Below are 15,465 nucleotides of genomic sequence, written 5' to 3'. Positions count from 1 at the left end.
TGTTCAAATACATAAATACCTATGAATACATAACTCAAATTTTATGGCATAACCGCTACAAGATCACGACACCAATAAATAGAAAGAAAGGAAGGGACCCACCGTCCATCTCGGACTCAACTCGACTAGCAATACTATACTCAATCAGTGCAATCAAGGTCCCTGCGCCTCCTCATAGTTTACAAAGACATTCAATGGCAGAGTGCTTTAATAAATTTCAACATACTTAAATACGTGAGACATAAAATATATAAATACCAACTCGCTTCAAACATCTACTCCAATTCCTTCCAAACATACCGCATCTCTGAAGCAAAATACATCTAAAGAAACCTTGAAAACATAACTCACATAAATCAACATCAATTGATTTTCTAAAATACAATTTTAAGGAGAGGCCTCATCACAACTAAAAATAACATAAATCTAAACTCAAAAATACAAAGTAATCCAACACTCACCCAAAGATAACATGGTTCAGAAAAACCTCTTCAAACCCTCGTCACAAGTCCCAGAGTCGAGCCATGCCCATGTCCCATCGACCCATCGGTTCACCCTGGTCGCCACCCCCGGCCAATTGATGAACATCAGCGGCCGTCGCCTACACTCCCACCGAACCGCCCGTAGTAATCAATACCCAGTCCACCACGCCCACCTCTAAAGGTCACCGGCTGGGGACCCACCATCGCAGAGGTCGGGCCTTAGCCCGTCACCATCAAAACCATCAAGTAAATACAAAGAATAATACCATCCGGGAGATAAATCATAACATACATCCTTTTCCGTGACAAGTATTCATTATCACCTAAATAAACATTATTTTCTTCACAAAGCCACGCCAAACGTGAGTAATAACGATAATAACAAGAAAAGCCTCGTATTCATCGATACTATTCCTCAATACCAGAATGAAAACCACTCTATTCAACGCCCGATAAACATCTTTAATATGCTCACATGGTTTCGCAAATCACTCCAAGTCAAAGCATATATACCCATCAAAAATAAATACATGAACCTGAATAATTAAATCACATATACATGTATTTTTACTATTCACAAATCTACGTATAATTATACAAAAGCGAATGTATCAATCACGGTTATCATGAACATCAATGGCAAAACAAATATCATGATATTTCAACTATATATGGAATCAAACATGATAAAATGAAATACTTAAACATTTATTTCCAAAATACTAGCATTAAACAATTATTTCAAATAATAATAATTAATCAATTATTTAAAATAATAGCCACTACCAACTCCACCTGGTGTCCTTGAGTTCCTTTCGCCAGACTCGAACTCCTCCCAAGCCCTAATCAACACCTAGCGATGATAACATAATAAAAATAAAATAAATACGACAGACTAAAAATATAATTTATCGATAGAAAATACTAAGAAAATCAATAAGCCCACTCTAATTTGGCCCACTCACTCCAATCGGTTCAAACTCGACCTTATATAACCAAATTGGTCTCCACTCACAATTAAGCTCAACTCAATTTGGGCTGGACTATTATGAACCAACCTCGAACCACCCTCAATTCCCAGCCCGAACCAAGATCAAATTCAACTGAACCAAACTCAAATTCATCGAACCGTGTTTAATTAAACCAACCAGACCTTGAACCAACTTAATTCTTATACAAATTTCGTTGAACCAACTTGGTTCGCCTAAAACCCGTATGCCCAACATCCAAAACCAAACCCAAATCAACTTCAACCAATTTAATTCAACCAAACCATTCAAGTCCAGCTCACACTCAACTTGATTTGATCAAACCTGCATCGAGATCAATTCAATTAAACCCAACCACTCTAATTCTCATCCAAAACCCAATTCCAATTCAATTAAATGAACTTGGTTAAACCAAATCAAACTCAACTCAATCGATTCGATTCAACTCAACCAAAATCAATTTGAGCTAAACCCGACCAATTTCAATCCGACCATCATCATTAACACCTTAATCATCATAATCATCAAACTTAATTAATCAAACCAAACCCTAATCTCGTTGCTTTCTGATGTACTACTGTAATTCCGGCAATCTCATCCTTGATTTATCATGGATCTGAGGTTTTGACACAAATTTCATCTCAAAACAACACCCCTCATCATTCTCATTAATATTTCTTCGAAATTCATCAACATTTTTCATCAAATCCAACCATAAATACATATATATACATGCATACATATACATGCCAAAAACAATACATGAGCCTCTTACCAAGCCAAGCCATCCCTCCGATGAGCCTCACTCCAACGATCTCCAGAGTCCCTCTCCTTAAAACCTCCAATTTCTTCCCATTTCTTCATCTTCTCGGGTTCTGTAGCGTAGATGAAGGGAGAAGAAGATGAACCATCAAAAATCTAGAGTTTTCTCCAACTTAAGTTTTTCAGACCGAAATTCAATTTTTAGTCCCTCAAAACATAATTTCTTACACGAGTCCCTGAAAAACTCCCAAATGATCCTTGAATTATGAAATAGTATTCTCAAAAGGTCCTTTCAAATTATCCAGATGGTCCACTGGATTATAAAACAACATTTTAAAAAGATCCCTTCCATCCTACCTTTCGGGTCCTCGGTTTCCATAAACATTTCATGTCCATCCTTTTCATTTATTCTTTAACCCAAAATCTTTTAAAAACTTTTACACTTAGGTCCTTATTCTTTTCACTTGGGGTTTCTCAACAAGATTAATCAGTGAAAAAAATCTTACCACCCTATAGTAATACCCCTGAGTATATTTTCTATCAGCTTATCCATGGGTTGAGGTATTACAATCCTTCCCTTTAAAAAATTTTCGTCCTCGAAATTTCTTAGCATTTATCCATCCGATATCATCTGAATTTCACTTACTTTGTTCCAAGACCCACTGTTTCTCTTGCTACGAATCGCTTTCAATAGTAAAATAATCACTAATCAGAATCACTATGTATCGATCGACAAACAACATGCCAAACACACTTCTTTGGCATCTTCAAGTCAACTCATTTTGGATAAAAAAACAATTCCGACAAATATCTCACCCGATGATCCCGATCGCGATACATGCTCGACTCTTTGTCTCAAATGTCAAAACCTACTATCGGGTCCTCAATCCCGATATACGCAACTTAGGTTTTAACCCGATTGGAGACTCTAAATACTTCTATTGGGGCCCTTAACTTTCTGTCTAATCACTACTAAACCTCTAAGTCTAGACACGACTTCTAAGCTTAGGCTCGGATCACAACCCGTGATCTCTACCAAACCCGGATATCTCAACCTCTGACTCGATACCAAAAGATGTCACACTCTCCCTTCCATCGAGGTAAATGTAGCGCCCGTCGATTCAAAAATCCCTTTTACCGAAAGCCGACGCCTCTCAAAAACCAAATCAAACTTCTAAATCACATTTTTACAACTTTACACCAACTTCTGAGGTTCGAAATACATAAATACCATGAATACATGATACTTTCAAATTTTGCAGGCTACAACTCGCATGAGATCACGACACCAATAAATAGAAAGAAAGGAAGGGGACCCACCTGCAATCCCTGGACTCGACCCACGACTAGCGCTATACTCAATCGGCGATCGAGGGTCCCCTGCCTCAGCTGACAAAGACATTCGGTTGGTCGAGTGGTGGCTTAATAATTTCAAATACTTAAATACGGTATATATAAAATATATAAATACCAACTGCTCTCAGAATAATTTTTCCAATTTTTTTCCAAAAATACCGGAATTCTAGCAAAAATACATCTTTAAAGAACTCTTGAAACATAAATTGACATAAATCAACATCGATTTGATTTTCTCGGAAAACACAATTTTTGTGAGAGCTGCCTCATCACGATTCAAAAATAACATAAATCTCAAATTCAAAAATACAATGATACCCAACACTCACCTAGATAACATGGTTCAGAAAACTCTCTAAACCCTCGCCGTGGCAGCGGCTAGGTTGAGCCGTCAAGGAACTCATGTCCTAACGTTGACCCATCCGGTTCACCCGGTCGGTGACCCCAGCTACCGATGAATATCCGATCGGGGCTCTACACTCCCACCGCTCGGCCCTCGTAGTAATCAATACCCAGTCCACCACGCCACCTCTAAAGGCGGCCCGTGGGGACCCACTATCTGCATGAGTCGGGCCTTAGCCCGTCACCATCAAAAACCATCAAGTAAATCATGCAATAATACCATCTCGATAAATCATAACACGTGATCCTTTTCCGGGACAAGTATTCACATCACGAAATAAACATTATTTTTCCACAAAGCCCGATGCCAAACGTATAATAATGCATAATACCCGAGTAAAAGCCCGGATCCACGTATACCATTCCTATACCGGGAATGAAAACCAATTCTATTAACAATGCCGATAAAACATCTTTAATATGCTCATGGTTTCATAAATCACTCCAAGTCAAAAGCATATATACCCATCAAAAATAAATACATGAACCGAATAATTAAATCACATATACATGTATTTTTTTACTATTCACAAAATCAGTATAATTATACAAAAGCAGAATGTATCAATACGGTTATCATGAACATCAATGGCAAACAAATATACGTATATTTCAACTATATATGGAATCAAACATGATAAAAATGAAATACTTAAACATTTATTTCCAAAATACTAGCCATTAAACAATTATTTCAAAAATAATAATAATTAATCAATTATTTAAAATAATAGCCACTACCAACTCACTCGGTGTCCTTGAGTTCCTTGCTGAGACTGGAACTCCTCCCAAAGCCCTAATCAACACCTAGCATGATAACATAATAAAAATAAATAAATACGACAACTAAAAAAATATAATTTATCCCAATAGAAAAATACAGAAATCAATAATCGACTCTCAATTGGCCCACTCACTCGATCGGTTCAAACTTTGACCTTTAGTATAACCAAATTGGTCTCCATTACAATTAAAGCCAACTCAATTTGAGGCTGAGACTATTATGAACCAACTCGAACCCAGTCCTCAATTCACGCTGAACCAAGATCAAATTCATCGAACCAAACTCAAATTCATCGAACCGGGTTTAATTAAACCAACCAGCCTTGAACCAACTTAATTCTTATACAAATTACGTTGAACCAACTTGGTTCGGCCCAAAACCCGTAGCCCGACATCGAGACCAAACCCGAAATCAACTTGACCAATTTAATTCAACCAAAACCATTCAAGTCCAACTACACTCAACTTGATTTGATCAAACCCGGACGGATCAATTCAATTAAACCCAACCACTTCAATTCTCATCCAAACCCAATTCCAGATTCAATTAAATGAACTTGGTTAAACCAAATCAAACTCAACTCAATCGATTCGATTCAACTCAACCAAATCAATTTGGCTAAACCCAACCAATTTTCAATCCAACCATCATCATTAACACCTTAATCATCATAATCATCAACTTAATTAATCAAACCAAACCCCTAATCTCGTATGCTACTGAATGGTGCTACGATAATTCCGCAATCTCATCCTTGATTTATCATGGATACAAGGTTTTTGATACTAAAATTTCATCTCAAAACAACACCCTCATCATTCTCATTAATATTTCTTCAAATTCATCAACATTTTCATCAAATCCAACCATAAATACATATATATACATGCATACATATACATGCCAAAAACAATACAAGGAAGCCTCTTACCAAGCCAAGCCATCCCTCCGGCGAGCTCACTCCAACGATCTCCAAGTCCTCTCCTTAAAACCTCCAATTTCTTCCCATTTCTTCATTTTTCTTCTCGGGTTCATCGAGCGGATGAAGGGAGAAGAAGATGAACCATCAAAAATCTAGAGTTTTCTCCAACTTAAGTTTTCAGCTGAAATTCAATTTTAGTCCCTCAAAAACATAATTTCTTACACAACAGTCCCTGAAAAAAACTCCCAAATGATCCTTGAATTATGAAATAGTATTCTCAAAAGGTCCTTTTCAAATTATCCGAGTGGTCCTGGATTATAAAACAACATTTTAAAAAGATCCCTTCCATCCTACCTTTCAGTCCTCGGTTTCCATAAACATTTCATGTCCATCCTTTTCATTTATTCTTTAACCCAAAAATCTTTTAAAAAAACTTTTACACTTTAGGTCCTTATTCTTTTTCACTTGGGGTTTCTCAACAAGATTAATCTATGAAAAAATCTTTACTCACTATAGTAATACCCTGAGTATATTTTCTAACAGTTATCCACAGGTTCAGGGTATTACACTCTAGTTCCTCATGAATCGATAACCCTATTTTTCAATACACTATATTACTTGATCAGCACATGCATTTGCATTTCATATGTGACATTAGTCCCTATCATACATGCTCTGTGTTGTTTTTTTTTCTTTTTTATGTCAGTAAATTATTGGTTAATTAAATCTTAGTTACTCACTTTTTAGTTCATGTTTTTTTCATAAACATTTTTTTATTCCTTGCATGCAATTTTTTAATCATAAAATGTCAAATAATAATAACAATAATGAATTCAGGATTTAAATTAACAAATTGTTGAATTTGATCTTTAAATTTTGAAAATGTTCAATATAGTTATAATTTGATGGACGATCTAATCCAATTATATTCTATGTATTAAATTAATTTATCTTATTTTGTTATATTCATATTTTTAAATTACTTTAAAAATTAAAAAAATTCAAATTGTCAAACAAATAATAAATTAAATAATTATAATTTAACATTTTAAAAATATAAAGAGCAAAATATGATCCATGGCATATTAAATGTTGAATGATAAGCATTTAGGACTAAATTTTAAAAAGGAATTAATTAAAAAAACAACAAAAAAAAATTCTAATTATTAATCACTCATCAAAAAATTCTAATAAGATCAACCATTGGATAACCAATGGTATGACATCAAAGTGTAAGGGGGAGGTCATAGGTTCAAATCTCTCCTTCAACAGTACTGTTCATACACTGTTCACCCGGGATTCCTATATTATTCTCATACTGTACATCCGGGTTTCAGTACTGTTTAATACTGTTTCTATTCATAAAAAAGGGCGTTTGTCGTCTATTATTCCAAAAAAATTCTAATAAGCATTTAGCTCTTCTTTCTTTCTTTTCTTCATATCTAAGTTCAAAATGATTTCAACTATTTACCAAATTAATCTTTGGGCTTAGACATGCTAATACAGTAATATACCTCAACTAGCTACTATAAATACAAACCCTCATTTCTAGTCTTCCTACAATATTGACTCCAAATACTTTCATATATATATACATCACTCTCCTTGGAACCTCCAGTTCTTGCAATCATCAATGGCAGTCACATTTTCCTTAGCCACTGCTGCCGGAGTTCTGACCGGAGGTTTCCTTATTATGGTGCTCGTAACTGCCACTTTCTTCTTCCTTCTCTTCCATTCACAAAATCCCAATGAGCATGGAAAAGATAGTGGTCATGGTGGTAACGGCGGTGGTGGTAGTTTACCACCTGGTCCGGCAGCCTTACCAATCGTTGGAAGCCTTCCGATGATGCTTTGGAGGAAGCCACATTTCCGGTGGGTCCTTCGAAAAGCCGAAGGCAAAGATATTACTTGCATTCGGCTAGGAAATGTTCATGTTATAGTAGTTAATTCACCGGAGCTTGCCAGAGAGTTTTTAAAGAAGAATGATGCCATCTTCGCCTCTCGGCCGAAAACAATGGCTACCGAATACTCTGGTAGGGGTTTCCTCTCCGTCGTCTTCACTCCATGGGGTGATCAATGGAAGAAGATGCGTCGAGTGATTGTCTCACACGTAGTCAACCATCAACAATTCCAAAAGATGGCGAAAATGCGTGTCGAAGAGGCTGATAACCTTGTTTGGTACATTCAACATCAAAGCAAAGCCGGAGAAGAGATTAATCTCCGAAAAACTCTTCGGTATCTTTAATATATATATATATATATATATTATACTTGATGTAGATTATGTGACTGATATTTTCACGTGATCATGATTACTTATTTCTATTTTCTTCTTTAGATATTATACTGGAAACATCATAAGGAGGATGCTATTTGGATGTCGGCATTTTTGGAAAGGGAGCAAAAGACGGCATGCCGGGGCCGGGAGAGGAGGAGTTGGAGCACATAGAGGCTGCATTCACTTCGCTCTCATTGATCTATGCACTTTGTGCATCAGATTTCATACCAAGTCTGAGAATTTTTGGACATTGATGGTCATGAAAAAAACAATGAAGAAAGCAATAAATGTGATCAATAAATATCATGATCCTATTATTGAAAAGAGAGTGCAACAATGGAGGAGCAATGGTGGTGTTAATGGTGAGCCAGAGGACATTCTTGAGGTGTTCATCTCTCTCAAAGATGATGAAGGAAAGCCTCTCTTAAGGATTGAAGAAATTAAGTCTCAATCTACTGTGAGTCTCTAATTTCATACACACACATAACAGGGGCGGAGGCAGAGGGGGCACGGGGGGCGGCTGCCCCCTGCCTGCCGGCCCCTTCCCCTTTTCTCTCTCTCTCTCTCTCTCTCTCTCTCTAATTAGTTTTTTAGTCCCCCCTCTCTCTCTCGCTAATTAGTTTTAGTTTTTTAGTCCCCCCTCTCTCTCTCTCTCTAATTAGTTTTTTAGTCTCCCTCTCTCTCTCTCTCTCTTTAAATATATATATATATATATATCTTTTTTCTCTCTCTATGTTTTTATTATTATTTATTTTTTTTACAAATTAATAGATATAGTCTAAAAAGCAATGAAAAGGGCTCTATAGCATCAATATGAAAGATCTTTAGTTCAAAAACTTATTAAAAAAATAATAGTAGTAATAAGTCGACGTTGGTTGCGGGTGTAGGTTCGTAGTCCAAACTTTTCATTTTTGGCTGAGATTGCATGGATTGGATGATTAAATTTGAGTCTGTGCACATGATCCTAATCTATACACCGTTTATTCCTTTTGTTAACGAAAAAATCTAAAACATATTTTTTTAAAAAAATATTATCAAAAATTTATTATTTGATTTATTAATATTTTATAAATTACTTTATGTAATATTTTTTAAAATATCTATGATTTTAGTTTATGATTTTTTACACATTAATTTATATAATATATATAATTACATTTTTAGTAGATTTTTTTTAAATATTTATTGTTTAAAATTTAATTTTTATAAACTAAACTATAAATTAACATATAAATACTTTTAAAAAATTATAAAACTTTTAATTAATTAATTAATTATTTTTCAACTCGCCCCCCTAATCTTTACTTTCTGGCTCCGCCACTGCACACATATACATATATAACACGTACTCTAGGAGGTCCACAGTGGCCATTAGATTACACTGTTTATTTATGCACGAGGTTTAACAAATAGTTATCAATATATATAATACAGTATCTAACAGTATTAAGTATTAACAATTTAATAGTATTGTAATTAACAGTAAATTTTATACACCATCATATCAAACTTATTTCATCATTAAATGGAAGAACAAAACTATGAAACTTATAAATGATAAATACTAACTCTAACCCTGAATACACACATTAATGAATAAATGCTGCACTTTGCATCGGATATATATATATATATATATGTAGGAGAGCACCACCTAAAATTTATGCTTGCATGTAGGAGAGCACCACCTAAAATTTGGACTGAAATTGAGGTGACAACACCCACCGTGTTAGCTGACCCGTCAAATCGAATTAACAATTTGTAACCAACCCGCACTATAATGAGCCCTAATTATGGGCTGGCTGCCTCTAAACCTGTTATTTGACGGGCTGAGCTAGCTGGTAACTTGTAACTAACCCACACTGTAACATGCCCCGATTACAGATGGGTGTCTCTAAACCCATGACCCTATCTCAATATGTTGCTACCCATGGGAATAAAAAAATTTTGCCACTAGTTTTAATGGATTAGTGACTCCCCATAAGAATAAAAAAACTTTGCCACTAGAGCTATAATTCATTCTTAATGCATTAATGAAAAAAATATTATATATATATATATCGTTGTAGGACGATGATAAAAATTTCTTGGAAACAACTAAATCTAAGGAATCAACTTTCACAAATATTTTTTTCTTAAAAATAAAGAGGCTAAATAATAAATTAAAAATTATATAAATCAATTTATAAAAATATAAAATGCCAAACAATAAATTTTTTTACTGAATATTTTTTTAAAATAATGTTTCTATTAACTATCTTTTGGCCCATTAGCATCAGGTTTTTAAGTATGCACACTCCTAACTTCTCTTAAATAGGGGCGCTATTATTCGTCATATATATATATATGATTATTTGTATCCATTTGTAAAATAAAAAATAACATTTTAAAAAAATGTATATTTTTTTAATTATATATATATATCAATTTGTAGAAAATACATTATTATAAAAAAAGGAAAAAGGTTGGGGCAAGGGGCCGTAGCCATCCTTCACCCTTGGCTCCGCTTCTAAATATAAATATAAATTTCACTGTCTTCCAATAATATTTGGTACTATATTTTATAATTAGTTATAAAGTAAGGAAATTTTGAAGTTGATAATTTCTTTTTTATGACATTTTGATGAGCTCAATAATAAATATGAATAATAAGTGGATAATAATTTCAATTCAAAATAAGAAAACTACTTAATATTTAATTTCTCTCACATTCGAAAAATTTGTTGATAACTTAATTAGATAGGTAACAAATTAAACGCAACTTTTCTTTCAAATTTTCTTTAGTTATTATAAATTTTTTAAATTTTATGATTTTTTAGGATTAAAATTTAAAAATTGTCATGTGACTTCTTTATATTTATTTACATTTTACATTGATTTGCTATGCTATATTTTAATTTAATAATAAAATATTATTTAAAATAATAGTAGTAAAAAACTTAAAAACCCGTCGCTTGCTTAGCTCGTGCCCCAATGGCTCTAAGGTGAGTCGGGCTGGGCCCGGTTCACTCTTAGGATGAACCGGACCCCGGGGACCGGGTCCGTCGGGTCCCCTCTATATAGCATGGGTTGGTTCCGGTCTAGCTGTGGGTGAGCCAGATCCGATGGGCTTGGTTAACCAATCCATACCCCTCCCTACTTTTACGTGTGTGTGTATATATATACATATAATGAAAACTATAATCCTAAATTAAATAATATATATATAGAGGAGTACTTGTGTAATATATATATATATATAGAATTAAAATATATCGATCCTAATAATCCTGAACTTAAAATAAGTCAATGTAACACTGCATAGTTGTTCATGCAGGAGCTCATCTTTGAAGTGGTGGACAACCCGTCAAACACAGTGGAATGGGCAATGGCCGAGATGCTCAACCAACCAGACATTCTCCGGAAAGCCATCGATGAGCTCGACCGTGTCATCGGCCCTCACCGCCTTGTTGAAGAGTCTGACTTCCCCAACCTCCCCTACTTGAGGGCATGTGCCCGTGAAGCTCTTCGTCTCCACCCCATTGCACCCTTCAACGTTCCCCATGTCTCCTCCATTGACACCACCGTCGCCGGCTTCTTCATCCCTAAGGGCAGCCAGGTCCTCCTAAGCCGTGTCGGACTTGGCCGGAACCCTAAAGTTTGGGAAGATTCGATGAGATTCAACCCTGACCGGCACCTTAATGAGAAGAATGTGGATCTGGCTGAACCTGAGCTCCGGTTCATATCGTTCTCCATCGGCCGGAGAGGGTGCATGGGGGGACAGTTGGGGACCGCAATGACGTACATGTTGCTGGCTAGGGTTTTGCATGCGTTTAAGTGGAGCTTGCCGGCCGGTGAAGGGCCTGTGAATCTCTCAGAGGAGGAAAGTAGTCTCTTTATTGCTAAACCTTTGCATGCACTTGCTAAGCCAAGGTTGGCTTTTTTAGAGCATTTATAAGTTATTACGTACGTCTATAAGCATGCTTCATGATCATATATATATATATATGCATATGTTTGTATCTTTAAGTTATTCTCGTGCCATGTTTTTATGTACCATCACTATCTACTGGTGTGTTTGTTGGAGAAAGAATATTGAACTTATGATATATAATAAAGCTGTGTCATGATGCCTTAATTTTTTCAAATATATAACTTTTACGTAATACTATAGTCTATATTTCATATGTTTTAAGACATGTATTAAGAAAGTTTACTTACTCACTTTAATTTTGTTAAAATATCATCTAGTTTTTTAAAATTGTTTTTTTATTTTATTATCCTATTAAATTTTTGCTCTCTCTTCATTCTTGAATGCATTATCCTTTTGTATATTTAATGTGAGATAGAGTAGTAATTAAATATGATGCATGCTTATTTTCTAGAAAAATAATCCCTCATTACATAATTTTTAAAAATCTAAAAATAATTTTTTAAGAATTTAAACATCCATCCTTACCAAATTTTTTTAAAAAAACAAAAGATGTATATTTTCAATCAAAAATCAAAAAAATATTCCCTCCCTCGGTAATTAAATTAATTGTTAAAAAATCCAATCTAAATTTGAACATTAATTCTCACCAAAATTTGTTTTAGAAATAAAAATAAAAGATATATATACTTTCAATCACACTATTCCCTAATTCCATAAGTTTTAAAATCTAAGAAAAATTTCAATATGAAAATTTGAAAATTCTTTCCCATCAAAATTTATTTTAGAAAGAAAAAAAAAATCAAAGATATATACTTTCAATCAAAAATCTAAAAATTATACTCCTTCCATAATAATCCATTTAATTTTTTCATAAAATCCAAGAAAATAGTGGCAAAAGGCAAATTTTAAAAAAAATGATTAATACTCTCTCGTTTATTAAAAACAAATCAAAAACCTTCTAGAAAGTGACAAATAAAAAGTAACAATGGAGTATTTAAATGACAAAATTAAGTTCTTAATAAGTAAAATCTCAAAAGTCTTAAAAGTCTTAAATCTAGTACTGATATTGATCATTATTAATAATTATAAATAGTAAAGTATTAATCTTTAAAAAATAAAGCCAATCAGCTTGATATAGAAAAATAAGAAAAAAAATTATAAAAATACCAAAATAAAATTAAAACCATACCTCCCATTTTTTTTAAACTTGTATACACTTGAGGTTGATTAAAATAGATGAAAAATGTCAATTAAGTTTGATAGTAATTAAAAAAATAATAATATGAGAATTTTATAGAAAAAAGAAGTTGTTTTATTAGAAAATTAATGTGCCATGTTAGTAGGATTACAAAATTACAATAAGCTGGCTTTCATTTCCTATATGGTTTTAAATTTAACTTTATCATAAATTAGTTAAATAAAAATAATATTTTTAGAAAAATATAATACAGCTAAGAATAGCATTGTATGGATAGAATGATAAAACATGTGATGTAAATGAAAATTTTAATTATAAATAAAGAAATCATTAAAGACAAAAGCATATTAATTGGGCGTCTAGAAAACAAGGGGCCCATACACAGGACTTTTAATTGTCTGTAGTCTAACGTCGGACCCTGACACATGCTAGAAAAATTTAGCACACCTTTTATAAAATGTTTTATAAACCTAACTAGTCAAAAATTTCATGCGTGTCTTTTTTCAACTCCCAATTGAAAGAAAGCATTATTTTTAATATTTGAAGTACCATGCACAAAGTGCCATGTATTCTTTTTGTACGTAAGGTTAATATTTGAAAGCATTATGTCTAATTATCTGTCTGAAAAGCATGTGATTCTATTAATTACTATACATGAATACAAATGTGAGTTTTAGCTTTAGCGCTCTCTATAAAGTTCTGCATAAATGAATACTCACAGTTGAATCAAACTAAAAATGTGAAAACCATATAATAAATACAAAACTAAGTAAAAATCACAAGTTTGGATGACATTCCTACAAATGAACCAAACTAAAAGTGTGAAAACCAACAAAGAAACAAACTTAGTATATAAAAAGATAAGTTTGGTAGTTCATAGAACATTCCTACAAATAATTTGATTTGCTAACAAAGCGCATACATACATACATACATACATATATATATATATATATATAGGAATGACAAATCTAAACAAAACAACCACAAACAAGCACAAATCACGTGCAAAAAATGTAAATAAATAAATAAAGAGGATCTTTGATGATGAAGTTTGCATGAGATATAATTAACTTCATATGGACCCGGTGATGAAAGCGGAGAGATACATTAGTAGAGGCCCAGCGGCACTGTGAAAAACTAGTGTAGATACACCACATGGGAAAGTGAGAATATCAATAGGGATTGTTATTCAGAGTTATACTCCCTCCGATCATTTTATATATATATTTTATTATTATTATTATTTATTTACATGTCAACTTTACGAAGCAGTAAATAATTTTTTCCCCAAATTTATTTTTTATTTTTAATATATTTTTACACTTTTAATATTTTTTAAAAAAATATAAAACATCATTTTGATAAAGGTAATAAAAAAATATAATTAAATAAAGAAAAATTAATAAAATGGGTAATTTTAAAAAATTGCTATAATTTGTTTATAAATTTAAAACTATGAACTAATTTTAACTGACTTTTTAACCGTATAAATCAGTTAAAGGAATTCACTCTCTATATCTAATCCATTTTTTAATAAACAGTAATAGCCATATATAGCTACCAATCACCCTACAGTAGTGATAGAGACACAAGTGTACGTGCTGATTACATAATAAGTGTGTGTAAGTGTAGAGTGTTGGTCCACATGGGAAGAAAGTGAATATTAGTAATGACTCTAGCTAAACCCGAAAAATAACCTAAATGATCAAATGTTATGTGTGTGAATAAAAGCAAGCAAATATAAGAAAGTACAGGAAATAATAGGAGAGAAGTCAAAGAAGAAAGTGATGTCCGGGCATAGCATCCCTCTAGGTTTATGAAATATAGAACTAAGGTTGTCTAAACATGCAATCTTATTTGAGTGAAAAGGTTTCCAAAATTATACTAAAAGCCGTGATTTCTCATACGAAAGATGGCCGATTAGGTCGCGAGTGATATAGTTAACACTCTATGAAACCTTATTGTGGGTTAATGACAAACTCTTAAAAAGATATTCTCCCCCAAAAAGAGATTACCCCTAATCCAAATACAGACCATTGAAATGTGATTTCTCTTAAAAATTCACTCCACATGATTGCAGAAACACGGAAGTTATCACTAACTCACACGGAAGGATTGCGGGAGACAAAGTCTATAAAAGTACCTTAACCTAAAAGCGTACTCACTATCCTCTTGAAATCACGATAAATCTATATTGGGTGTGAATTTCTTCAAAGTCACGTAACAAACCAAACATGATAGCTGAGGGCTTTCACCTAGTTAGCAACCAAGCATTCAAACACGCTAATAGACACAAATAGAAATGATTGCAATTAAGAAAACAATTAAACCATCAAAGATCCAATAACCAACGTCAAAAGTATAAACCCTAGAGTT

At 33.3% G+C, this 15,465-nt stretch overlaps 1 pseudogene; it reads left to right on the top strand.

Annotated features, from left to right (window-relative positions):
• The first annotated feature begins 7,277 nt into the window (after positions 1 to 7,277).
• Positions 7,278 to 12,102, top strand: LOC120268788 (annotated as a pseudogene).
• Positions 12,103 to 15,465: the final 3,363 nt, after the last annotated feature.

The sequence above is a fragment of the Dioscorea cayenensis genome, chromosome 9, assembly GCF_009730915.1.
Source record: "Dioscorea cayenensis subsp. rotundata cultivar TDr96_F1 chromosome 9, TDr96_F1_v2_PseudoChromosome.rev07_lg8_w22 25.fasta, whole genome shotgun sequence".
Taxonomy (NCBI): Eukaryota; Viridiplantae; Streptophyta; class Magnoliopsida; order Dioscoreales; family Dioscoreaceae; genus Dioscorea; species Dioscorea cayenensis.
The sequence above is the reverse complement of the archived record's forward strand: the minus strand, read 5'-3'. Positions and strand labels throughout refer to the sequence as shown.